The sequence below is a fragment of the Monodelphis domestica genome, chromosome X (assembly GCF_027887165.1).
Source record: "Monodelphis domestica isolate mMonDom1 chromosome X, mMonDom1.pri, whole genome shotgun sequence".
Lineage (NCBI taxonomy): Eukaryota > Metazoa > Chordata > Mammalia > Didelphimorphia > Didelphidae > Monodelphis > Monodelphis domestica.
In genome coordinates this window covers 55,720,969-55,748,868 of record NC_077235.1, presented here as the reverse complement: position 1 = coordinate 55,748,868, position 27,900 = coordinate 55,720,969, and the positions used below count along the sequence as shown (strand labels likewise).

Sequence of the window (27,900 nt, the reverse complement as noted above, 5' to 3'; positions counted from 1 at the left end):
AGAATAAATTGAAAAGGGGGACTATTCCAATGTATGCTTATATCCAGTGTCCTTTCATTAAGACAGAAAATGTCAAAATCTCATGAACTAAATTTCCAATCATTTAAAACAAGTGACCACAGCAAAAGGTCATAGTAAGTTTTTTATATTTTTTAAAGACATTCTGGAAATCAATTTCATTTTGTCCCATTTAATTTGTATACCAATAAAGAGGGCATTCCCCCTCACACAAAATTGAAGATTCCCCCCTCTTATCAGGCTCAAGATTACTTGAGACCCCTTTAGCAATAAGAGTGATTAAATCATTGAAAACTCAACCCTATAGTTAATTAAATTGTAGCACTGAGATTATTTCAACAGTGAAATGGATTACATAGTTAGGGTATAGGATCTATTTCCTTGGCAATCATTAAACTTGCGATCCTCAGCCATCTGAATTGGGTTAGGGACCATACTACCTGAAAGCAGGTCCCTGTAGCTCCCAAGAAGGCCTGCAACCCCAAATCCCTAAAGTTCCAATAAAATAAACATTGATCCAATGCTTGATCCTTCTGGCTTATAGCAGAACAACACTGTTATATCAAAACAGGGAAGAATTGGTTTGATAGGTCTACTCCTTTCATTTAATTTTTTTTCCTCCAGACACATCTCTATTCCCTTTATCAAGTTTACTTATGGCATGCCCACTGTATCATGTTTTTCACTTTGCAACAACTTTAAAGTTCAATTAGGTTTAAATTAATTTTTGCAAGTTGCCTATGCATTTCAGATTTACCCTAGCAACTCTTTTCCAAATGAATTATTTGATTATGGTAGAAGATAGAAAACAAAATGAAAAGAGAGGAAAAAAACCAAATGTGCATAAACACTAAAAGCAAACAAACCCCAGAAGACCCAGAGCAGTCATTAATAACAGCTTTCTTTAAAAATGAAAAGGGAATTGATATGAATAATTTTAAAGCAGCTATCACAGCCTGCAGTAGAAATAATGGAACTTTTAGATGTGTTTATTAAGAATCACACTGATTCTATTTATAGTCAACCATCATATGGTTTTAACCTTTGTGCAGTACCACAACATATTATCATGTCCAAAAGAACATGTTACAAATTGTGTTCCTAACAGCTGCTGTCACTCCTAATTTCAACCATTTCCATCTCACTAGCTAGCTGGCATTCCTGAAAAAAATGTTTTTTGTTTAGTCTTGGTCTGTACATTAGTCTTCATTTAACACTAAATCTTTTCAAGACAGCAAGAGCACATAGAGGCTCCATTACTTAAAATTCCCAATTGGACTGCACAATGATTCCATCACCATCACTTCCCAAGAGGTAAAGGAGGCTTGCCCTTCCCTCAAGTATTCTTATTTCACATCTATCAGGTCTATTAGCAGAAGAGTACCATTTAAGGAATTTCCTTCCTGAAGTCATTGTCTAATGTCATTGCTGCTTTTTCTGATTTTTACATTCCTCAGAGCCTACAGGCTCTCTCAGACTTTCACACTGCTGTAGGTACTCTCCCCTTCCATCATATTCCCCATTGGTCACACACAAAGGATTTCTCTCTTAGAGAGCACCCACCACTCCAAATTCCTGATGCTTATCTTAACAATGCAACTGAACTCAAGAAAACAAAAGGTGAAAAATCTAAGCGACTGAAGAAAGGTCAGATTGGATTAATTAGAATATAGTATTAGTTTGAAGGAGCAGCAATTGTGGCAGAGTGGATAGAGAGCTACTGCCCTTGAATAAAGTCACAGGTCTGGGTCTCTCTCTTCCCCAATAAAACCATGTCTGAATAGTGATTTCCCTCTCAGTCCACTCCTGGCCACATCTGGCTTGCAGAAAACCTGAATATCAGCCATAACTGAGCTTTTGGTAAGAAAATAATAGCAGTGGTAATAAAACAGCTAAATCTTAATTTACATTTGTTAAAAAGGCCTTTCACAGATTGAAAAATGGATGAGCTGGAAAATGTTATTAACTACCAACCTCTACATGTTTTTCTTAAGGGGAAAAGAACTTCCTTCAGAATCCCATGTATTAGCTGAGCAGGATGTTGGATATCTTGCTGAGGATAGAGACGGACCAGGAATGAATATCTAGTGGCCAAGAATGGAATAATCAGAGAAACCACTAGGGATGGTCACAATGAAAACTAGAGAAAACCAGGTACCAAGCTGGTAAGCAGAAAGATGAGTAAGAAGGAACTGAAGCCCTCATGTGGAGCCCACAGAACTTGACATGACCAAGTACTACTCTTACATAATAATGGCGACTAGCATTTATATTATGCTTCCAAATATATGACATGCTTTAAAGTATCTCATTTGGTCCTTACAACAACCCTGAGAATTGGAATGCTTTTATTATTTTACATTTTACAAATGACGACACAGACAAACAGCAATTAAATGACTTGCCCAGTATGTCACAACAGGTATATTTGAGCCTGGATTTGAACTCAGGTTTTTCATGAGTCTAGGTCTATTGTTCTCTGCTCTCTGTATTACCTAGCTGCCCCATCCAGTTAAGTTATCTTGGCCATTCTGAAGGATTAGTGCTCCCTTGAAAGTTGATACTAGATTTCCTTCCATGTTCTTGTGTGTCACTTTGCTTCATTAACTGCCCTTTCTTCAAATCTGCAGGACCCACTTTGGATTAGTAAAAGAAATGTTGGAGCAGTTCAAACAGTGGTTTTCAATAGATGTCCACCCCAATCACCAGTAACATGGAGGGGAAACTCAGAAAGGATCACACTCAAGAGGGACTACCATAGGGGAAATTATGATAATTATCTACATGTGCACACAAGCACACACAACCCAGGGTACTGCTGATGCAAGTGTAAGAAAGAAACAGATAGTATAGTCACTCAAGAGAAAGAAGAAAAAGAGCTAATGAGCCTTCATTAATTATATTTTCAAAGCATCCGATTTAGAACAAAACAATTCTTTAAATGTTCTTCTCCAAGGTGTATCCTGAGAATGTCAATGCTTGAAAGATAAAAGCTGAGAATTTGGTATAAAATCCTGATTATTCCAAGTAACATAAAATGGGAAAATTTATTCATTCAAGGTCAGAGAGGATGAGTGTACAGGAAAGAGTAGTTCTATTTGCAGATAATATGGCACTGACTCCATCAAGCCCAGAAACACTGTAGAGTTTCATCTATCAACCAAGCAATGACCCAGCACCCTGAGGATGCCCAGTGTCCAGACTACTATGCAGGTGGATGGACAAACTCTAGAGTTGTTATCTTGGACAGAACACAGTACAGTAGACTGTGTCCATAGATGAAGGGGAGGAAAAAACAGGCCAAATGGTCTTCAAAGAATGCTTTTCATGATTTCAAGCTTCTCACTGAAACAAATGCCTGTCTTTGCACAGCAATGAGTAATGGAATTCCACAGTATCCAAAAAATGAGTGTGGCAGATTTCCCAAAGGGCACTGAACAGGAAGATGATCCAAATGTAAGATTATGACATACTATCAAGAAGATGTATGCATTAAAGATGTCTGACTAGAAGAGGTAAGACAGTCATGTAGGGAGGACCAACATACAATCCCGGCCCACATGTTCGGCTTGTATCTACACAATACTAGCCCTGAGCCATGGGTGGTTGTCCCATTGAAGACTTAAAGGAAGGCATTGCCAAGAGGCATACAATGAGAAAGGGAAGCAAGTTCCTGATCTACACCATCAGAAGGTGTACCCACAGAGATGGGGCCAGAGTTAGCCAAGATCTGAGGGAATTTTGTATAACTACTTCTCAGCATATACCTAAATGTTTTCCCCTTTGAAAGATTCTTTATTAAGGGTGCATTCTCTATTCAGAGCCATGTGGGAAAGGGAGGAGAGAGGAGAAGGAATGTCACAGTGAATTTAAATCAAAGAGATAACATCAGAGAGTTGAAAACAAATAGATGGAAGGCTATGGGGTTGTGATTAGAGAACAGAATGAGACCAGAGTCCTGATGTGACAACTGTGCCTCTGTATCTGGTTTTCTCTCAGTTCACAAAAGCTATTTCTGAGATGGGATCGGATTCCATCCTTCCCACTCCTAATAAAAATCATTAAGAGAAAAAGAGGAATACATATTAGACCAATAAAGTAGAGAAGCTAGATAACCTTCACTCACAGAAAGTGGCAATTCTTGCACAAGATGGGAGGTTGGCTTTATAAAGTTCCTTCCAACTTCTACCAGTTTCTAATTCTGAAAAATATTAAATAAAAAGGCAAAAAATATCTAGATAAATCAGAGATTTAAACTCTCTACATGGCACAAATACAACTGACAGAAAGGTAGAAAAAGAAATATTTAAGTGGCATCTATATTATGCTAAATGACACATTTGTGCCCATATGAAGCTAACAACTGGATGAAAAGTGCACACAATGACAACCAGTTAAATTGAAGAGTTTTAACTGTATTAACTGAATTCAAAATTTTATCATCACACTAAAGCCTGGTCTATTGCCCAAATGATTTTAAGACACTGAAATATATGCTTTCAAAGTTTGCCTAATAATAAATGCACACTGAATATACAATGACCAACAGAAGGAAGAGTAATGTCAAAATGATACAATGGTACATGTTATATTTTATTAAGAGAGTTCAAGAACACAAAATAGAAAAACAATCTCATGAACTAACAGCATTCACTTATCAATATGTCTTGACAGATAGAATTTTTAAAATAGACCTCATTATGCATGCACAATAATTTTACTTTAAACAAGGCAAATATTGAACTCCTACCCATTTTTTTTGACAGAGGTCAAAAATCATTTCTGTTTCCAAACCACATTCATTAAGAGACCTAGACATTAAGGGGACCTAGACAAAAACTTAAAAGCATTTGAATAATGCCTAAAAGAAATCTTAACCAAAGCTTTCAGTCTTACTCTTCCTTCATCAAAGTAGGAAATAAGGTATCTTTTGTCAGGAACATTCATTCAGTTGAACTCCTTGAAACAAGAACCTTCCAGTTGGGCTGATATGATTAATTAAGCCATCGGTTGGCTCAGCTGGTGAATGAGATGTGGTAGCGGCCTAACATGGAATCTCAAGGACAACTTGAACTTTTCAAGGATCTTGAACTGAAATTTTTCCTCAGACAAGTGCCATAATTGAATTTCAATGAACTGGAAATCAAGGCTTTCTAGACTTTTCTAATTTTGGAAAGGAGTTTCCCTTATAATATTTTTCATTTTATATACTACATGACTGTAGTAGGCCATATACTCTTGAAATATTTTGCATTCTATGAAATGACATCACCACTTCATGTTAATTTCACCTTATCCTTCCTTCTTTTACATTTTTACTGTATTAAGATAAGAAGGCATCACATTGAAAGCCATATGAAATTATGTTGGGGACATTTTTAATCCTGACTAAAGAATGATTTATCTAAACAAGTCAAAAAAATTATTGCCCTGCTCAGAGGTAACATAATACTCAATTTATTATCAATTAAGATCCTAAAAACACTACCATTACATAATCATCATCTTTGTAGAAAATTTCTAAGCCACCGTGTGTTTCATTGACTAATAAAACCAAATACACAAAACAATGCATATCTCATATTTTTCATCTGCTGAAGCAGTTGGAAGGGTAGAACAATGAGAGAAAGTGCCATCCTGTGTTATACTGATGTGTAGACAGTTGGTCCAACACTTCACCAATGGGAATCTGTGTAAAGTAGCTTTCTAGAAATGTTCCTCCCCTTCCAAATATATATACACACACTTTACAACATACACATGCGACATGTTTATGCATATATATGGCCATGTATTATATATCCATGTATGGGTATATGCATGTTTTGTGTATATAGGTGGGATATATATGTATGTTTGGAAAGAGAGACAGACAAGACAGAATCTGGGACCTAGCTATGAGTATTGACTCTACCAAAAAATAGATGAATTATCTTAGGCAAATCCATTCTCCACTTTGACCATCAGTCTTTTTTTGTCAAATTAAGAGAACAAAGTAGGTGGCCTTTATGTTCCTTTCAGGCTTAGATTCATATGATGATTATCTATAGAAGTCCATCAACGTAGCCATCTTTTGTAAATTTCTAGGACTCTGGAACCAATATTTTAATGTGAACCTCCTTTAGAGCCTGGAATACCTGAAGCAGTAAGTATAGAATGCATCAAAAAGACCAGGATTTTCAGTGATGGGTAGTGGACACTATTTGTTTCATAGTTTCAGAAGTGATGGAAGATGTAAAATTTACAAAGTGCTTCCTTTCCTACTCAGGACTATTGTGAGAAAGCACCTAGTAAACCTTAAAATGGCACAGAAATGGCTATATCCTCCATCACTCCTGAAACTGAAACAAATATTCCTTCTTTCTAAGTCTTTCAAGGCTCACTGTGTGAAGTATCAGCATCTACTGGTCATTTAGGCAAGCCAAAGGATGTTCACTGTACCCAAAACCGTGCTATTCATTCACTGAACATCTTTTCGTTGGTTTGTGCAATGAAGCCTACATCATAAGAAAATAAAGAGGTTTTGGGAGCTTCCTTTCCCTTCTTGATTTAAAACAGTCAAGGGTCCAGAGGAGATTCCACAGCTGACATCATAAGCAACTGACTCACAGCAATGAAACTCATAAATCAGCACAAGAGAAATTATTCAGTTTCACAGATCATCATGTCCATCCTATTGCTACCATGAGGTTGGTTCAAAGTTTCCAAAGAGAAAAATTCTCTCTCATTGAGGAGCTCAATTCAGCTCTTTCAGTTACCAATAGCAACAAACAACCCACATTGTCTGGAAGCATTTCCTTATAATTATCTGAGGTTTCTTGTCTCATCGGTTAGTCTGTTTTCTTCTTGTTCAATCTTCCATGGGGATGGAGAATAGCTAAGTCATCAACCTTCAGAAAAAAAGTTCTTTAATCCTTGAAATAGGTTATTTCACCAACAGCAAATAAGACAATGAATTCAATCCTAAACTTGGCAAAACCCAGCTCATAGTATGTCAACCAGTTGCCATTTCATATAGACACAGCTCATGAATTCTAAAAATAGTAGCATACCTTTAGCACTTCCACAGGTCTCCTTTCCTCTTCAGATACTCCCCAAATAGCCAGATGCTTTATCCCTGTAAGCTCTCTGATCACTCAAATTTAATTCCTGACAGCCTGTTTTTCAGTGAACTTGCCTCCTCTAATGGCTTAGCTATACTAACTCTGAAAGAAGGTATGCATTCCCCCCCCTTCATTTGAGGGCATGTGGCCTTAGACCACTGGCTAGATTTCAAAGCTGCTCTTTGGAAGCTGCTATACCCCACAGTCCAAACAGACTCCTGCCAGAATGCCCTCTTGATCAATTTCAGGCTTCTGGACCCATTTTCCTTCTCCAAGCTTATTGGCATCACTGAAATGAGGAACACAAGCTATGACCAATGGCCACTTGTTCTATTATCTAACCCCTACCCTGTTCTCAGGGTGCTGAACATGGCTTGCCTTTCTTCTAGGAATGGTTCATTTCAGAGTTGCCCAATACATGGCTTTCAGGCTCATATGGCCTGCAAAACTCCCAAATTAAAATGTAAATAGGAAATATTTAACAAAATAAACCAAAGATAATGTTAACGTGGGTTTCTAAGGCAAGCTGTGCCTACATGGATCCTTATGTAAGGTTTAATAGACCCCATTTCTATGTGAGTTTGACACTACTGATCCAGGCTCACAACTGGAAACTTTGTTCAACAGATAACATATCTACCAGATAGAGCATTCTCTCTGAAGTAATCACTCTTCTCTGAACTCTGATAGCACCTTATCATACCTCTTTGACCCTTATTTTCTCTTTCATGGGATATTTGCCTTATCTCCCCCAACAGAGTGTAAACTTTAAAAGGACATTATTTATGTCTGCATCTCCCCACAGACTGAGCAACATTGGCAGGAACTCAACTAACAGGATGTTTACAAAGAAGTATTTGCTGGGTGAATGGCTGAATCATCTGAACTGGTTTCTAGAATTGGGAGGGGTTTGAAGGCAATTTAGGATCAGGTCATTCACACCAGAAATTATTGAAAGATCATCTACCCTTAAGGAGCTTAAATAAATATATCAATCAAAGGAGATTACACATCTGCTGCCAAGTCCCATTGATTTCCCAACATCTTTCATGTTCTTCCCCTTCTGTCCTCTGACACTGCCACCACTCTGGTAAAGGCTCTCATCACTTATGCCTAGACTACTACAATAGCCTGATACTGGGTCCTCCCACCTCAAAAGCCCCTCCCTACTCCAGGCCATCCTCCATTCAGCCACCAAGTGATTTTTCCAAAGAATAGATCTGAGCATGTCAACCCCTAAGCCCCAGTGGTTCCCTGTGGCCTTGAGGGTCAAATGCAAAAAGCTATGTTTAGCATTCAAAGCCCTTGTAACCTAACCATCTCCTACATTTCTAGTCATCTTACACCTTATACTCCCTGGCATGTACTCTTTGATCCAATGACACTAGCCTCCCCTGACCATTCCATGAACACACAGGATCCCTCCACGTCTCAACTACAGAAATTTTCTCCACTGTGTCCCATGCTTGTTAATGTCCTCTCTCCTCATCGCAATTTCTCTTAATTCCAATGTCTTCCTATTTGTCCTATATATAGCTTTTTTGTAATATATTGGTTTGAGTTTTGGTTCCCCAATTAGATTACAAGTTCCTTGAGGGCAGGGACTGCCTCTTGCCTCTTTTTCTCCCTTGCACTTGCTAACAAATATGGATTGATTGATCAATGACACCGACATGGTAAAAACTGTGCATCATGTCATAAGCGGCAGACTACAAAAACTCAAGTCCACCAGATACATAAAAAGATTCAACCAAGTGACTAGAATGACCCACCAGGAGGGAACTCACTAGTTCATAGACTAAAGATGAAGCCCTTTTTGCCCAAAATACTCTTGAGAATTGAACAAATGAATTTTACAGGATACAAATCATTACAGACAGAAATGCTATCCACATCTATAGGAACATAATAGATGCTACTACACTGTATACTCATTCTACAAACTACATTGAATTAAAAACTTTTTCCAAATATAAATACCTAGTAGAAGAAATTAGAATTACATGAGAAACAGTATGAACTACATCACCCCAAGCTTTACTGAAGTTATGGGGCCATGTGTCATGTTTTGTTGCTGTTGTGATTATTATAAATAATGATGGAAGAAGAAATGTTAATCAAAAGTCACTCCCATGACTTTTACATACAGTGAAGAGGGGAGAATTGGCTAGGGAGGGTAACTCATTCAAAGAGCTATTTGCCTGGGACTAAATGTCAATTACTACCAGGTATATAGTCAAGAAAATGGACTTCATTGATTTTATTCCATGTAGGCCTCCAGAGAGAAGACTGAGCAGTAAGCCTATTCAGCTTTTGCTAAACTACACACAAGTAGGGAGAAATATATATTAGGCAATTCTTAATATTCTCAAATTATTTTTTATTTCATTAAATGTTTCTCAATTACACAAAAAATTTAATGATGCTTTTTTAAAAAATTGAGTTCTGAATTTTCTCATATGTCCCTCATACCTCCTTGAAATGGAAGGCAAGTGACAAATTACAAATGTGAAGTTATGCAAAATAGATCAAGTATGTTTCTATCTGTGATCAGATTCCATCAGTTCTTTTCTTGGAAATGCATAGCATTTTTCATCATGGGTCCTTTTGAAATTGTCTTGGATCGCTGTATTGCTCAGAATACTTGAGTCATTCACAGATGATCTACCATGCCCTTGTTTAGCCATTCTCCAACTGACAAAACTTCCCCAACTTCCAATTCTTTGTACCACAAAAAAAAGTAATTTTTTTTACACTTTGGGCATAGTTCCAAATAGCTCTTCAGAATGTGGAATATCAGTTCATAACTCTACCAACATCCCATTAGTGTCCCAATTTTCCCACATGCCCTCTGATATTCAGAAGTTTTAAAAATTTGCATTTCTCTAATCAGATAACTAAGAACATTTTTTAACATACCAAATTTGGATAAAATATAAGTCCAATCAAACCATAACTGACATGAGATACATATTTCATGAGCCATATCCTTCCTCAAAACTAGGTCTCTGCTGGGAGCAGATATCGAAGTTCCTCAACTAATTTTATATTCACTTCCTTCAAACAACTCAAACAACAATCTTTTTCCTATCCCAGAGAGAAAATTGCCATGTTTCTAGTTACTAAGATTCGCAACTGTGGAGTCATCCTAAATTCTTCAGTCTCTCAAGTCAAATTAGTTGCCAGGTCTGGTTAATTTTACTTTTGCAACAACTGTGTCATCTGTTCTATTATCACCATTTATCAAGGCCATCAACCTAGGCCAAGACCTCCATCACTTCTCACCCATACAATAGCAGTAGCCTAATTTAATTGTTCTCTCTGCTTCCAATATGTCCTCTTCTCTAATCCATCTTCCATACAGCTACCTAACTAAGCTCCCCAGAGCACAAGTATGAGCAACACTGTTCTTTCTCCTCCTTAAGAAACTATTAACCTATCACTTGCTTGATTCAGCCAATGTGGAATAAAATAGCTAACTACACTCATAAAAATCAAGACAGGTGAGTTTGATCTTTGACTCATACATACTTGAATCCAGTTCCTCCCAATGTCAGACCTGGGGAAAAATCTTTTTCTTGTACATGGCAAATACAAGAATACTCTGTATTTGTCACAAGGTTATTTTTTCCCTTTTTTTCCATTGGGAGAGGTTAGGAGAGAAAATAGGTTTTCGCTAAAAAAAATTTTTAATTGATTTTATAAAGAACTTCTGGAGAACCAAGATGGTGGAGTAGAGGCAAGAAAACTACTCTCGAGAATCCTCTCCAACCAACCTTAAAATAACTTCAAGACAAATACTAGAATACTAGAGAGAGCCAACAGGGGAACAGAGTTAAACAATTTTCCCGAAGACAACTTGAAAGGTAGACAGAAAAGATCTGGTTCACTGGAGTGAGAGAGGAACACAGCGGAGGCAAGGCCAAGCAGCCAGCAGCAAGGTCACACAAAGGAGTCCCAAAAGCTCCCCCATCTGCTGTTTCAGGCTCTGAATCTGGGCCCAAGACAACCCCAAGACCCTGAGGAGGCACAGCACCTCACGCAACCCTTGAAGTTTCCCAGCCCTAGCATAAACCTGCAATGAGGTTCCAAGTCCTGCACAGTGATGGCAAATGGATGGCACTTATGCCAAAAAGGATAGGCAGAGCCTTCTCTGTGGGAATACCTACAGTTTCCAGATCCAGAGGGACTTGGAGCAGAGCTCTTCCCCTTCCCCTTCTTCATGCACCTGAAGATATTCCTCACTTCACTTGCCTCTCTGCCCAACAGCCCAATGGGAACACTTCCTCCTTCCCCTAACTGGGGTAAAGCACTGGGGACTGGGGTTCATATGTCATGAGGGTGCAGTGCAGACAGCACCCTGTTGAGTCTGTGGTGAAGGCGATTCCCATGGTAGGGTTGGAGAGGAGCTTAAGAGGAGGAGGGCAGATCAAGCCCAGGGAGATCAAAAGCCCCCATACAAGCCTAATAGACCTTGTATTAGGGTAGCAGCTCACAGTGCTCTGAGCTCTGCAGGCCATCAGCAGTCTCAGGATGAGAGAACTATAAAAGGATGAACTCAGTCAGTTCTATGAGCAGAAAAGGGCACAGTCTCTAATCATAAGGCAAATGGACCCTGCTTTTGGTTGAACCTAGCCTTTTTAATGACTTTAACCACAAGACCCCCTTTTTCCACCTCCTTTCCCTGCCTGCCTCACCTCAGAAACTGAGGAGCCAAAACTTACAGACTAAAGTTTTACTCAATCAGAAGATAGAACAATCACAACTTTAACAACCACAGCTTTAGCATAAAAGCTTGGTTCAGTTCACAAATGGCATAATCATTAACTTTAATAACACCTGTAGCATGCTAAAATATGCTCAGGGACACAGCTAAGCAGTAGCAGGGGGTTGTTGTTAGGAGTTTCTGAGGATGATACTCTGGTCAGCATGTTTGAAACCAGCACATTTCTTGGCATTGGCTTTTGGAAAACATTCTGAAAACACATAGCCCTCCTCACAAAAATAAGAAAATAATTAAGGTCAGACTTTCTTTATGGAAAGAGGATACTTATAATTTTAAAAATCTTATCAGTATTAGAGCAATTAGAAGGAATATACACAGGGTGTGGAAGTGGAATGGAATATGATATGAAAAAAATATCACGGGACGAAAGATTTCATTTAGAGGAAAAGGGAAATGTAATGGGGTAAATTATCTCACCTAAAGAGGCATGAGGGTGCTGAAAGGCAATGCTTAAACCTTACTCTCATGATTGGTTCAGAGAGAAAAACAACCACTCAATGGGGTATAGAATCCTATCTTACCCTGTAAAGAAGTAGGAGAATAAGGTAAGGGAAGGAAATGGAGGGTGGAAATAGGATGGGGGAAGTAGGGAGTGGTGAAAAAAGCAAAACACTGGTGAAGAGGGACAGAGTGAAAGAAAAGAGTAGGATCAAAGGGGGAATGAGGGGAATATACAGTTGGTCATCATAACTGTAAATGGAATGAACTCGCCCAGTAAAACAGAAGCAGTTAAGAATTAAAAAACACAATCCTACTATATGTTTACAAAATACTCATGAGGCAGTAACAGTGTAAAGGTTGGAGCAGAATTTACTGTGCATCATCTTAAGTAAAAAAGGAGGAGCAGTGATCAAAATCTCAAAGCTAAAGCAGAAATAGATATGATGAGAAGAGAGAAGGAAGGAAACTACATCTTGTTAAAAGGTACTAATACCAATGCTAAACATATACACCAAATGGTGTATAGTCTCCACATTTTTAAAGGAGAAATTAAATGAGCTTTAGCAGAAAAATAGTAAAACTTTACTAGTGGAGGAATCTCAACTTTCCCTTCTCAAAACTAAATGAATCTAACCAAAAAAATAAACAAAAAAGTAAATGAAATTTTAGTAAAGTTAGAACTAAAAGATCTCTGGAGAAAATATACCATCTTTTCAGCTGTGCATGGGTCTTGCACAAAAACTGACCATATATTAGGCTTGTGATGGTGAACCTATGGCATATATGACACAAAGGGTTCACAGAGCCCTCTCTGTGGTCATGTTTATAGTCACCTCCCAGAGTTCATTACTAGGAAGTGAGAGGGGACTTGGGGTAGATCTGTTCCCCTCCCCCTCTCCATGAGCCTAAGACTGTCCTCACTTCCCCCACCCCTTTTGCCCAGCAGTCCAGTAGGAGTGCTTCCTCTCTCCTTTCATAAAGCAAGTGCTCACATGCTACATGAGGGTATGCAGACTTCCTGTAGTAGCAGGAGAGAAGCTAGGTTTGAGAGTACCAAAGATCATAGCATATACATAGCTGGAGGGGGTAGAGTACTCAAGCCATTCTCTTGCCCCTCTCCACACTTCTCCATTCTACCTGACCCCTTGCCAGCAGCCCAATGGGGAGCACTTCCTCCCGTCTGAGGTAAATGGGGGACAAAGCACAGCAATAAGTCTGGGGGAGGGTCATAGTACTTGGTCAAGGGTGTTGTGGGGCCTGGCAGCCTGGCACTCATCTCTAAAAGGTTTGTCATCACTGAATTAGGGTAGTTAACCAAATGAAGAAAAGCAAAAATAATAAATGTATCCTCATAGTAATGCAAAATTATCATCAATTGAGGGACCACAGAAAGAATTCAAAATTTAACTGGAAACACTATATGTATATGTGTGTGTATACATACATATATCATATGAAAACACTTACATCAATAAAATGAAGAAAAGCAAATTAATGAATTATGTATGCAACTAAAAACTAGAACAAATTAAAAATCCCCAATGAAAGACTAAATTGGAAATATGACAAAAGAGAAATTAACAAAATTGAAAAGAAAAAAATTGCACTAATGAATCAAGACTAGAAGTTTTATTGAAAAAATAATAGCACTGGTTTAATTTAATGCAAAAAAGTAAAACTAACATTATCAAAAATGAAAGGGTGAATTTATCATCAATGAAGAGGAAATTAAAGCAATCATTAGGAACCACTTTGATATTGTAAATTAATAAATTTAAAGAGAAAAATAAAATAAAAAGGTGAAAAAACTATTTTGCCAATTATATGCCATTAAATCTAACAATCTAAATAAAAATATAAGGTGTAGATTAACCAAAGAGGAAATTGAATACTTAAATAATCCCATTTCAGGGGGCAGCTGGGTAGTTCAGTGGATTGAGAGCCAGGCCTAGAGATGGGAGGTCCTAGGTTCAAATCTGGCCTCAGACACTTCCCAGCTGTGTGACCCTGGGCAAGTCACTTAACCCCCATTCCCTAGCCCTTACCACTCTTCTGCCTTGGAGCCAATACAAAGTACTAACTCCAAGACAGAAGGTAAAGGCTTTAAAAAACAAACAAATAAATAAGCAAATAATCCCATTTCAAAAAAAGAAATTAACAAGCCATCAATGAACTCCCAAGGAAAAAATCCCCAGGCCCAGATGGCTTCACAAGCAAATGCTATCAAACATTTAATAAACAATTAAGTCCAATACTGAGACCTACACCAAATTCCTTCTATTATACAAATATGATGCAGATACCTAAAAGCCAGAAGAGCAAAAACAGGGAAAGAATATTCTAGATCAATTTACTTAATAATGAATATAGATGCAAAAATGCAAAAATTAAACATATCAAGAATTTTTCACTATGACCAGGTGGGACCTACCAGGAATTCAGAGCTGGTTTAGTTTCAGGAAAACCATCTGCATAATTGACCATATCAATAACCAAACTAACAGAAATCACTGATCTCAACAGATGCAAGGGGGAAAAAAGCCTCAAAAACCCATTCCTATTAACATAAATGGGCCTTTCCTTAAATAATCTACAGCAATAGCTTCCTCAACCAAAAAAAAAAGATAACCGCAAAAAAGATTTCAATTTTTTTCTGCCCTTTGAGTTCTCTCAAAAACCCACTGATGGGGATTCAAGTTTCTAGAAATCATTCCTCAAGGATGCCATCTTCCCCTTTTGGACTTGCCCTTTTCAACTAACACTATTGAGGTTCCTAGCAGCTCTAAGTCTAGAACTTTGTGAATGAAATACAGATAATTTCATTTTCTTAATAAGACTTGGGAAATGCAAAAAACTAACAACTAATATGCCTCAGATATATCAAAAGAGTAGACTGGATAATTCTTGGCTTTTTTAGGTCAAGTTTTCTTTTAATTATGTTGAGAAAAAACTAATGCTGCTCCATTCTCTCTCAAGGACAGCTCCTCCACCAAAAAGGACAGGAATGGTTAATACCATCAGAGGTGGTGGTGTGATTTGTACTCTCTGAAGATCCTCTATGGTCACCATAAGAAAAAGGCATTCAGCAAATCAAAATTATTCTTGGTGCCAGTGAATTCAGAAACCACTTCTCAGGCAAATAGGTTTTACTTGTGCCATGGCCACGACCCAAAGGGGTTCTACAATCTTCTTCGAGATAGACTTCATTGCTCACATCCCTGAAGCTCAGCTCCTCTATTTACACCTCTACCACTTCAGAATTTACTACTTTGAAAAAATCTAGTAAATCTTTTCAGTTAAAAAAAAGGCTTAGTTTTGGTTTGGTAGGAGAATGGTGAAAGAAATTGTGCCTGCCTGCATACAAGGAAAATAGTGGTATGCAGTTGACCACTTTGGTGTAAAATTTCCAAGCATGTAGCAGCATACTTTTTATAAAATGTGATCAAATTATCCATTTAACTACCAAGCAACATTTTGATTTTAAAATAAAAGAAAGTTTGTTCTTATATGAATGCAGCTACCTACACACACTGGCTTCTCCAAGGGAAGATCTTTGTTTTATCTGTAAAAAAAAGGATTCCCTTAGGATAATAAATGCCATGCTGGAAAATGCCAGTACTGTGCAGTGGCCATTTTAACAAGCCCAATCATCTACAAGACCTAACTCTTGCCCTGAATGAGGTCTGAATACTCCAACTAGGCACAGGAAAAGGGAATCATAAGGAATATAAAATGTGGCAGGAAGTCTTCCCTTTCCTCAAACCATGAATATGGAAGGGCCAAAGTACTGGCTCTGGGATGACTCAGCTTGCTCTCAGGAGACAGCAAAAAGCTAGCTGGAGAGATGTGGTTCATGCTTCTTTCTCTAGACTGCTTTTTGATATTTAATAATCACACATTTTTAAAAATAAAATCAGCAAACATCATCTGCAATGAGGATAAATTAGAAGCCTTCCCAACAAGATCAGGGTGAAAGATGCCCATTATCACCACTATTTTTTAAAATTGTACAACTTTTATGCTTCAGCAATGAGAAAAAGGAATTGAAGGAGAAAGTAAGTAATGAGGAAAACAATCATTCTTTACAGATATGATGGTATACTTACAGGATCCTACAGTCAACTAAAAACTAGTTGAAATAATTAAAAACTTTACTAAAGTTGAATGATACAAAATAAATTGGCATAAAATACCTGCATTTCTTTTTTTTAAACCCTTACCTTCTGCCTTAGAATCAATACAGGTTATTGGTTCTAGACAGAAGAGTGGTAAGAGCTAGGTAATGAGGGTTAAGTGACTTGCCCAGGGTCACACAGCTGGGAAGTGTCTGAAGCCAGATTTGAACCTAGGACCTCCCATCTCTAGGCCTGGCTCTCAATCCACTGAGCTACCCAGCTCACCCCCCCCAACATTTCTATATTACCAACCAAGTCCAGCATCAAGTTAGAAAGAGAAATTCATTTAAAATCACTAAACAATTATAAAATACCTGGACATATACTTGCAAAGACAAACACAGGAATTATATGAAAATGATTACAAAACACCTCAAATAAGTAAAGTCAGATCTAAACAATTGGAAAAATAATAATTGCTGAAGTATAAGCCATGGCAATATATTAAAAATGGCAATCCTACCTAAATTTACTTGCTCAGCAACATACACTATAAACTACCAAAAAATTCTCTTGGAAGTAGAAAAATTAAAACAAAATTCATCTGGAAGACAATAGGAAGGAAAGTGAATAATGGTGGCCCAATAGTAGCAGATCTCTAACTATTCCATAAAGCTCAGAGCACCAATCATCAAAACAATCTGTTACTGGATAAAAATAAGAGTGATGCATCAATGAAATAGATCAGAGGCAAAGGACCTTAAGCAATCTAGTGTTCGATAAGCCCAAAGATCCCAGATTTTGGGATAAGAACTCACTATCTGACAAAAAACTAACTGAAAAACTTGAAAACAAAATGGAAGAAACTGAGTTTAGACAAGTATCTCACACCCTATACCAAGATAAGGTCAGTATGATTTAGACAAAGGGTGATACTGTAAAAAATTAAATTTGTCTCTAGTAATAAAAGTATTATATTTTAAAAGGTTTTCTAAGGATTATTAGAAATCAAGGGATAAAGGAAATACAAAATAATAGAACACGTGCCTAGGGCTGATTAGCCCTTTCAAAGCTTACTTACTAGATCTTGCAAATGGCCAAGCAGCAAGAGTGAGAGCATAGCAGTGCCAGGTAGGTGGTTACCGCCAGTTAAAATACTCATTGTGATCTCCCCCAGGTGGAGACTCGGGTGAGATTATACGGAATTCTGGAAAATACCAAGGACTTCTGGGGATTGAAGTCTAGTGTTCAAATCTCCATTTTACATTACCCCCCAAGGCCTCTTTGCTGGGTCTTGTAAACATAACTTTGAAAATACAACAATTTGAGGATAAGAGGAAAAGAGGACAAAACCAATAATTGCTAGACGCATTGACAAAAAGCCAGTTAGGGGGAAGTCCCCAAAAGTATATATACAAATAAGTATTTAATCAACCACACCCAAAGTTCATTCTTGATCTTTCTCATGCAGCTTGTGGTCCGTGGAGGCATCTTCATGGTGGCTTCTCCAAACAGTTCAGTTTCTGGATTCAGAGAGTTATCAAGTTTCTTAACCTAAAATTTCCCTCTCAAGGAATTTAAACTTTGTAATTTAAAATAATAATTTTACATTTCCCCCCTGAAGAGGGTGATTGAAAAACACAGGGATCACTTAGGAATGCATGGCTGAGTTATGAGGTATATGAATCAATTGGTAAGAGAAATCAAAAACATCAAAAAAATCCAAATAAAAAATGATTTCTGGATGAAATATAGACTATCAAAGTCTTATGTGTAAAAATTCTAAGTAAAGGAAAGTTAAATCTATAACAGGTCCTTGAATAAGGGCCCAATTAAAATGATATAAGCATTTATGCATGTACCCAATCAGTAGCCAGGACTACAGAAAGTTGCCACATTATGAAAGACAGAAAAAGGACTAGTTTATAGGAGCCAGATAGGAGCCAAATTTGAGATACTATCTGTAAGTATTTTCACAAAGAGTGTGGATACAAGGAAGGCCTACATCTTAACATGTCAAGCATTGCAACCTCGAGTCTCACACTAGGTTCAAATCCTTTGTATTGGCTTAGAATTTTCATCAACCCCTTTGGGATTGGTTAGTCTCTGACCTTGTGCTCAATTGGCACTGTGCAATGGCTCTTTTGTATATCTTGTCCTGGAATCAGAGAGAATCATTAAGCCAAGTCCCATAATTTTTATCAATAAATGGCATCATTTTTTATAGTCTCAAGCTTTTGGGGCATGCATTGACATTATAGCAAATATATTTTAAACTTATATCACTGCAAATCAAAAAAGTTAAAGAAAGTCTTTATATTGGTGACGTGCTTCAAATATAAAAAGGAAAGAAAAAAAACTAAAAACTGAAATAGTATATTGCACATGCAAGAAATATATAATAAGTTTTAAAAATAAAAATATAGCTCATAATCATTGACACACTGTGTCAGCTAAGGACATATAGAATACAAGGTTTCTCACCAAAAATGAGATCCATTTCCTCTTCATACCTGGCCATGATCCACTGTGAGTACAAGCAAATGAATTTCACAAGGTAACAGTTTTTTTAATAAAGAACAGTAGTACAATTATGTAGGTATCAATATCCCCAAAATTCTCGATAGCCCAATTAATTACAATAGCAAACAAACCCACTATCATAAGTCTACTGCATTACATATAAAGAAAATGGATACTTGTCAGGTGTAGCAATGTTTCAACCTTGGCAAACATGTTTTTAAACAAAGTAGAACTTACTTGGATCTAGAACATCAACAAGAAATCTAGATATCATTACAAAAATGAGGCAGAGGAGTCTAGGAAAAACCCAAACCTCTGTACTGTTGATGTTGGGTAAAGCGAGCTGAAGAGTTATAAATGAGAGAGATGCTCCTCTTTTGGGAGTCTCATCCAGAGGCACAATGCCCTATCTTCCCAGCTCCTTTGGTATGAGACTGTGATGTTCCATCCGTTCACATTTTTATAAATGTGGGAGATGGAGATTATAATTGTATTTCACTTCAGCTACTGAAATGGACCTTACCTTATCAGAGTTGTTGAAAAAATACAAAAATCATGTCTAAAAAACCCCTTTAAGAACCAATTTGAGATAATTCAGCTCATTAAATTTTCCAAAGGTTGTTATACGATTGTAACTAGTTTTTTATGTCTATCCATCCTTTAGGTGACAATTTACAAATTCAAAACAGAAAAAGGGCTATTTTTATATATGAGATTATTCAATACCATAAGTAAATAAGGGGAACATAGACTAGTTTACCTGTCAGCTCTATAGAGAAGGGATGACAAGAGACAGAATATTATAAAATGTAAATTAAAATGAATCATTTTGATTCTATTAAAAGGTTCTGTACAAACAAAACCAAGCCAAGTCAAGGTTAAAAGGGAAACAATAAATTTGGGGGAAGATTTATAGAAAACTTCTGATAAAAGGATATGAACAAGCAATTTTTAAATGAAGTCAAAGCTATCAATGACAAAAACTGCTAGGAAAAGTAAAAATGGCATAAACTAGCTATAGACAAGTATCTCACACCCTATACACACCAAGATAAGGTCAAAATAGGTATAGGATTTAGTAATAAACAGTAAAACTAAGTAAATGAGTGTAACAGAATAGTTTTATCTATTGGATCTATGGAAAAGGGATGAATTTATGAATAGAGCATTAGAAGATGTAAAAATAACTGGGAAAAATGTATAAGCAAATTTCTCTATCAATTTCTCAAATTTATAGAGAACCAACTCAAATTTATAAGAATACTAGCCATTCCCCAACTGAAAAATAGCCGGAAGATAGTATGAGGCGGTTTCAGATGAAATCAAAGCTATCAATAATCATTAAAAAATGGTCTGAATCATAAAGAAATCAAAACTATTAATAAGCACATGAAAAAGTGCTCCACATCTCTTATAGTCAGAGAGATGCAAATCAAAACAACTCTGAGGTATCACCTCACACCTAGCAGATTGGCTAACATAACAGCAAAGGAAAGTAATGAATGCTGGAGGGGATGTGGCAAAGTTGGGACATTAATGCATTGCTGGTGGAGTTGTGAACTGATCCAGCCATTCTGGAGGGCAATTTGGAACTATGCCCAAAGGGCGATAAAAGAATGTCTACCCTTTGATCGAGCCATAGCACTGCTGGGTTTGTACCCCAAAGAGACAATAAGGAAAAAGACTTGTACAAGAATATTCATAGCTGCGCTCTTTGTGGTGGCCAAAAATTGGAAAACGAGGGGATGCCCTTCAATTGGGGAATGGCTGAACAAATTGTGGTATATGTTGGTGATGGAATACTATTGTGCTCAAAGGAATAAAAAAGTGGAGGAGTTCCATGGAGACTGGAACAACCTCCAGGAAGTGATGCAGAGCGAGAGGAGCAGAACCAGGAGAACATTGTACACAGAAACTAATACACTGTGGTATAATTGAACGTAATGGACTTCTCCATTAGTGGCAGTGTAATGTCCCTGCACAATCTTCAGGGATCAAGGAGAAAAAACACTATCCATAAGCAGAGGACAAACTGAGGGAGTAGAAACACCGAGGAAAAGTAACTGCCTGACTACAATGGCTGAGGGGACATGACAGAGTCAGAGACTCTAAACGAACACTCTAATGCAAATACTAACAACATGGCAATGGGTTCGAATCAAGAACACATGTGATACCAGTGGAACCACGCGTCGGCCACGGGGGGTGGGAGGGAGGAAAAGAAAATGATCTTTGTCTTTAATGAAAAATGCATGGAAATGATCAAATAAAATACTATAAAATTAAAAAAAAATGGTCTGAATCACTTGATTAGAGAAATGCAAATTAAAACAAGTCTGAGGTATCACCTCACACCTAACGAAACTGGCCAATATGGCAAAAAAGGAAAGTAATAAATGTTGAGAGACATGGCAAAACCGGGACCCTAATATATCATTTTATTAATCCAACCATTTTGGAGTGCAATTTAGAACTATGTCCAAGGGGTTATAAATCAATGCATACCCTTTGATCCTGTAATACCATTACTGGGTCTGTATCTTAAAAGAAATCATAAAAAGGGGAAAGGACTTGACTATTTATAGCAGCTTTTTGTGGTGGCAAAGAATTGGGGATGTCCTTCAGTTTGGAAATTGGCTAAACAAATTGTGGTATGTGATGGCATACTATTGTGTTGTAAGCAATGATAAGCAGGGAGATAACAGAAAAAGCTATAAAAATCTGCATGAACTGATCCAGAGCAAAATAAGAACCAGAACAATAATGTACACAGCAACAGCAACACTATACAATGATCACCTGTGATAAGACTTGGCTACTCTCAGCAGTATGATCCAGGATCCAGGAGCAGTCTGAAGGACTTATGACAAAGAATACTCTCCACCTCCAGAAAAATTACAGTTGGAGTTAGAATGCAGATCAAAACATCCTATTTTTTATTTTAATTTATTTGAGTTTTTATTTTGAGGTTTTGGTTTTATTATTATCCTCACAACCACGAATAAAGAAATGTTTTCAAGATAATACATGTATATACCCAGATCAAATTTGCTTATCATCTGAGATGGGGGAGAGGGAGGGAGACAATTTGGATCTAATAATTTTGGAAATCATGTTGAAAACTGATTCTATGTGTAACTAGAAAAAAATCTTAAAATTAAAAAATAAAAAATCTTTAAAAAGAACATCTGGTAGTTTTAATACCACATCAAGGATAAATAGAAACAGCTTGGTTTGACAGCCCTTCAAAGTCTGATTATATAACCCATCCTTCCCCACATATTTCACAAAATAAATGCCCTTTACACACTCCTTCCCTCACACCTTCAGGCAAGCTGCCATTCAGATTTGAAAGACCAGACACCCCTCACTATTGTCACTTGAAAATTTGTGGTTTCCTTCCAAGGTTCACCCCTCTCACCCTGCCCCACCCCAGGGCCTAGGAAAATACTTAAATCATACCTACTTTAGTCTATTGAGAAGATCCTGGATACATGGGTCACTATCTGTGGAAAGACTGATATAGAGTTAAAAACATACACACAAAAAACCTTTTACCCCAATTTATGAAACAACTTCAGTGCTGAGATCAATTCTAATTTTGCTATATGGTTATAGCCTGATCTAGAAAAATTTGAAGTGAACCAGATCTTATTTTTTAACTTTATGGTGCTAAATTGTATAACAGATGAGACAGGTCATAGGAAACCAAATAGGCTTTTGCAAATGCTGGATCCAAACAATGAAGTTATAGAACTTTCCAGGCATTTCCCAAAAGGGGGTCTGGGTCTCAAGGGAGCTTAGCATTCATTACCCTAACTCTGATACTGACTGTGCCAGCTAAAGCACTTCAAAAGAATGACCCTGCTGAAGTCTCTGGAGAGGGCATAAATTATCACATCTGTTCTTATCAGCACAGGATCCTAGCTCTGTAACTAGCTAGAACTTTAATCCAACTCTCCCACCATTTTGCAGGTGAAGGAACTGAGGTTCAGGGAGAAGGAACTTGTCCAGTCATAAATGTAATTAGTGATACAAGTCGGGATTTGGATATTAATCATCTTTCTAGAAATCTAGGATCTTTCCTTCACATTATTCCACCTCTCCATTTGGAAAAAGAAAGCCTGTCTATAAGGGGAATGATTCATATTTTCATATTGATTTTTATTTTAGTGTCTATAAAGCCACTCATGAGATGGGCGACTGTGTCCATTTTACAGATGAGAAAACCCAAGTTCAGTAATTTGGCCAGCAAAATACATCTAATAAATCCCAGGCAGGACCTGAATTCAAATTCAACCCCAAATCCATGCCTCATTCCATTATACTAAGCTGTTTCTCCAAGTCCCAGTTAGGACAGAGACTATAGAGGCCATAGAAAAGCAAGTTTTTGCCCTTGCAGTAACATTTGCACCTATGGCACTTGGGATAAATAGTGAACAGTTCTATGGATCATTGTGGTTTCTTGCTGTTCAGTCATTTAAGTCTTCTGAGTCTTCCTCATTCCACCTAAAAAAGCTTCACCAGCTCATTTTACAAATGAGGAAACTTGAAGAAAGCAGGGTTAAATGACTTGGCCAGGGTCACATAGCTAGTAAGGGCCTGATGCTAGATTCAAATTCAATTAGATGACTTACTAATTCCAGCCTGGCACTCTAGCACCTTACCTTCACCATCATGCTTAGTCAAGTGTGGAAGAGCCTTTGGGAACCTGCTCTGATGGGACCCCCTCATTCATGTTACATGGATCAGTTGCAGAAACCTTGGGGAGGGGGCTACTTCTAAGGGGACTCAAGCTCAGCTTGTGATCTTACTGGTATTGGGAAAAATGCTGCCTGGGGTTAGGACACACCCCATATCCCAATAGAGAGCAGTCATCTCTGCCACTTGCAGGCAGACTGGGCTACCCCAAGCCCTGGAAACATTAAGAAATAATCTGGGTACCCAGTTTATATAGCAGAAGGGTCAGACTTTAACTAGGGTTTGCCTGCCTCAAAGGCCAGCTCAATCATCTAAGCCACGTTGACCCTTACTTCATAAAATTACTGTCCATATGCTTTCATTTCTAATGATAGTGCAAAAACAAAGGTTTTTCATGCTGGGAAGAGAACACAATGAGTCTTGGTTGTTTCAGGATTATAAAGAAGTTCTCATATGGTCATAGAATGCCAATGCCAGACCCTTAAAGACCCCCTTCCTTTGAAAGACTAAGGATCTGAGGCTCCAAGAGAGGAAGTCAAAGATCTTGAACAGGACTTCAATATTTACTATATATATAAGCACCCTCAGTAACTTGTATCCCCTTCTCTTGGCCTCAAATTGGACTAGATGAGGGTTTTTTCAATATTTTTGTTTCACAGACCCCTATGACAGTCAGATGAAGTTTTATATAGGACCCTCTCAAAATAATGTTCTTTAATAATGTAAAAAAGGTAAACAAAAATTTTTAATTTGGATGTAAAATGCTTTTTCATATTATTTATAAAAACGTTAAAATATACATTTATATATAAATAATGCATAGATTACACAGTAAACCAATTATAGGAAAATGCAGTTAGAAAAATATTTTTAAATATGTATCTCATATATATTTTAAGTTCATACAAAATCTGGCTTCAGACATTTCCTTGGCTGTGTGACCCTTGGCAAGTCACTAAACCCCAACTGCCTTAAAATCAATGGAGTCTAAGACTCAAAGTAAGGGGTTTTAAATAAATAACATTAAAATTAAATTTTAAAAAATTAAATTAAAATTCAACAAAGATAAATGTACAAGTTAAGAACTTCTGGATTAGATGAACCAAGATCCTTTCACCCTGGGTCATGACCTTGGGATAAACCTGGGCACTACTGGGAGTTTGGTACTCCCCGCATAAATAACCACAGCTCCCCCCCAGCCCCCACTAAGAAAGGAAAAATACACTGCTTCATTCCCTCCTATCCCTGATGGCTAAGGATGAAAAAAATGAATTTTTTAAAACCCTTACTTTCTGTCTTAGAATCAGGATTGGGTTCCAAAGCGTAACTTGCCCAGGGCCACAGCTCAGAAGTGTGAGACCACATTTGAACCCAGAACCTCTTGATTCTAGGCTGGACTCTCAATCCACTGAGCCAACCAGCCGCCCCCTAAAATGAACTTTTTGAAGAATGGAAATCACCACCTTGGAAATTTCCTGCCAATATAGGCAATCCTCATAAGACTAACCATAGAAATACACACTCCAGGACAAGAATAAACTTAACCTTGAGTCCTGCAATACCCAGCCCCGCCCCTTTATCCCGTCCCATGTCCCACCTGACCCCAGCAGGGACTTCCCAGGGATGGGGCCGATTGGCTGGGACCTCAAGTTCCCAAAACTCCTATCTCCTCTAGAGAAGTGAGGCTGCTACTACCCCAAGCACAAATACGTTTCTTCTGTTCACTACATAATGGTAGTTAAGCAAAACCAGAGCTCTAGAGCCAGGAAACTCACAGCAGAGGCCCTTTTTAGAATAATACTTTTTTGGGGGGTAACTTATTCTTTGAGGAAATGGCTAAAATTCCGTTAAAAGTCAGTGGAAATAAAGATGCCATTTCCCCCCCACCCCCCCACCCCCCCCCACCCGTTCACAATGCCGCTGGGTTAACAACTGCTGGACCAGGTCTACAAAGTTTTCTTTTGGCCCTGAATCTGACTCCCAAAGCAGTGCAGTTTCCCTCCCCAAATGCCCTTTCTCCAAACCCCAAAGGGCAAAGTCTTGTTTCTTAAAGCGCTATGAGCCCCAGACGCAACCCCCCCCCAAACCCACCCACCCACCCACCTAGAGCCAAGCGGCAGTCTGGAGAGCTCGCTGGGAGATGTGGGACTCTTTGGAATGTGGAACTCGGGGCCTTTTTCAGTAACCCCAGAACCCCAAAGAATCTGAGTAAAGTGGGACGGAATCGCGGCGCTCTTTTTTCTAGACTGCTGCCGACCCCAAGAATAGGCAGTTTCACCCCGCCCCAGGTGGGCCAGGCCGGCAGCCCGGGTCATGTCTACCTACCCGAGATGGAGGCTGCTAGAGATTCAGCTGGAGATTCTGGCCCACGGTAAAGGGCCACTCCCCTCCCCTCGGCTTCCTTTTAAAAGAGATCCCTTTTTTAATTTAGAGGTCTCGCTACCTGAGATTAGATTTCCAGCTTGCTCAAGAGGAGCAGCTTTGGGCTCCCCTCGCCCCGCCCGGGGTTCCCCACGCTAACGGCTAGGGCCCCGGGACAGACTTAGCCCAGGAAGGAGACAAGCAAAGTAAAAGGGAAAAAAATTTCGGGGTCAAGGTGGGAGGGGCTGTTCAGGGAGGAGACCGCGCACGTGGCCCTGCCGGTATCCTGTCCCCACCACCCACCACTGAATCTATTCCCCGCTCCCCCACAGCCCCGCCCCCCCCCCCCCCCCCCCGCCGCCCGGAGGTGCCCGGTCTACGCTGTCAAACACGCTCGGGGCCGGTTGGTAGTATTAGAACCAGCCCCCCGGCTTGACCTCTGGAACCGGCCGTTGAGGAGAGAACTCCAAACTGCCAGGCTTCAAAGGGGGCCCTCGCGCCCAAAACCCAGTACCGTACCTCCTTGCTTGCCGATTCGAGTGCTAGCCGCACTCTGCACGTGACTCCGGACCGAGTGAGTGTGCCGTCTTCCCCCCGGCGCCCAGAGCGTAGAAACTGGAAGTCGCCTGCGGGGTGGCGCCTGCCTCCAAAACTGCAACTGGCAGCCTCAGGCCAACCTCGACCTCAAGCCTTCAGTAGAAGGGCTGAGCTTCCCCCACAGTAGTGGGGGGAATCTTAATCGTGGGTCGTTCTGGCGCCGGAGATGCGGGGAAGCTTGGGAGGCGAGCTTCGAATTCAGCGTGCAGAAGAAGTGAACTGGCAGCAAAGGATTTCGCATAACCCGGCGCTGCCCTTTTATACTTTGTATTGGCGCCCAAATCATTCGTTGAAAAAATCGGGGGACTTTCTATTGGTTGTTTTGAATCCAGCCCAGCCCCTTCACCCATCTCTAGATAACTTTGTAGCGATCCACCTCGGGCTCCAGGTGTTTGCCGACTGGGCCCCTCAGAATAAAAATCGATACACCATTGGAAACAATGGGGCCTAGCCAGCACTGAGGGGGGAAGGGGCTTGGAATTGACTTGCCCTGGCTATGGATTTAGAAGAGAGAGACTTTTTTATTAAACAGACCCAGTGGCTAAAAGAAAATGTCGTTCTAACCACTACCTAATCCTGCCACCTGGGCTTCCGTCACTGCCATAAGTGGCACGCTTACTGTCTTTTAAAGTCGCAAAAGTAATAAGTGACGGGAGGGGGAGGTGGAGAGGACTACGTCCTTACACGATATTGGATCAAGTAGAGGAAGAAAACACATCTTAAGTGGAGTTTTCACTTGAAAAATAGAGAGCCTGAGTCTATACACATAGATAGTCACAAGCACACCAAAGTGAGTTAGCCTTTTGGAGTGACGCATCCAGCCAGTTCAAATGACTTGTAGATTCAGCCAGGAAGTCAAATAAAGCTGAGTATATTGACAAGTTTTTGATGAACTGTCCTTTACTTGGTGGATTAAAAACCAAAGCAATTAAATGGCCTGTCGAGAGCCCTGAGGCTCTGTTTTGTGTATTGTTTCTCTAGTTCCTCTCAGCTCCCAAAGATTCACCTGTCTTTATACACAGCATAATCAGATCTCTGTAAACTGGCCCAGCTCCCTCCGAAAGGCCAGTCCTGCATTAAGAACTGCTTCTCTGAAGGGATGCCCCACAGGCACCTACAAACCAGCAAGTTCAAAACAGAACTTACTCCTTCTCCTCCCAAACCATTCCCCTTCCCATCTTCCCTGTTGCTAGAGAGAACACCACCAGCCTTCCAAAGAAGTCATTCTTTTCTTTTTTTAAATCCTTTCCTTCCC

At 39.0% G+C, this 27,900-nt stretch overlaps 1 long non-coding RNA gene across 1 annotated transcript in view; it reads right to left on the bottom strand.

Annotated features, from left to right (window-relative positions):
• LOC130456123 (uncharacterized) overlaps window positions 1-26,865 on the bottom strand; it is a 31,442-nt gene extending 4,577 nt beyond the window's left edge. The window contains exons 1-3 of the long non-coding RNA XR_008914617.1: window positions 26,568-26,865; window positions 22,453-22,492; window positions 21,786-21,870 (exon numbers count right to left, since the gene is read on the bottom strand). This is a non-coding gene — a long non-coding RNA (uncharacterized LOC130456123). The remainder of the gene's footprint in view (window positions 1-21,785; window positions 21,871-22,452; window positions 22,493-26,567) is intronic.
• Between the last annotated feature and the right edge of the window lie 1,035 nt (window positions 26,866-27,900).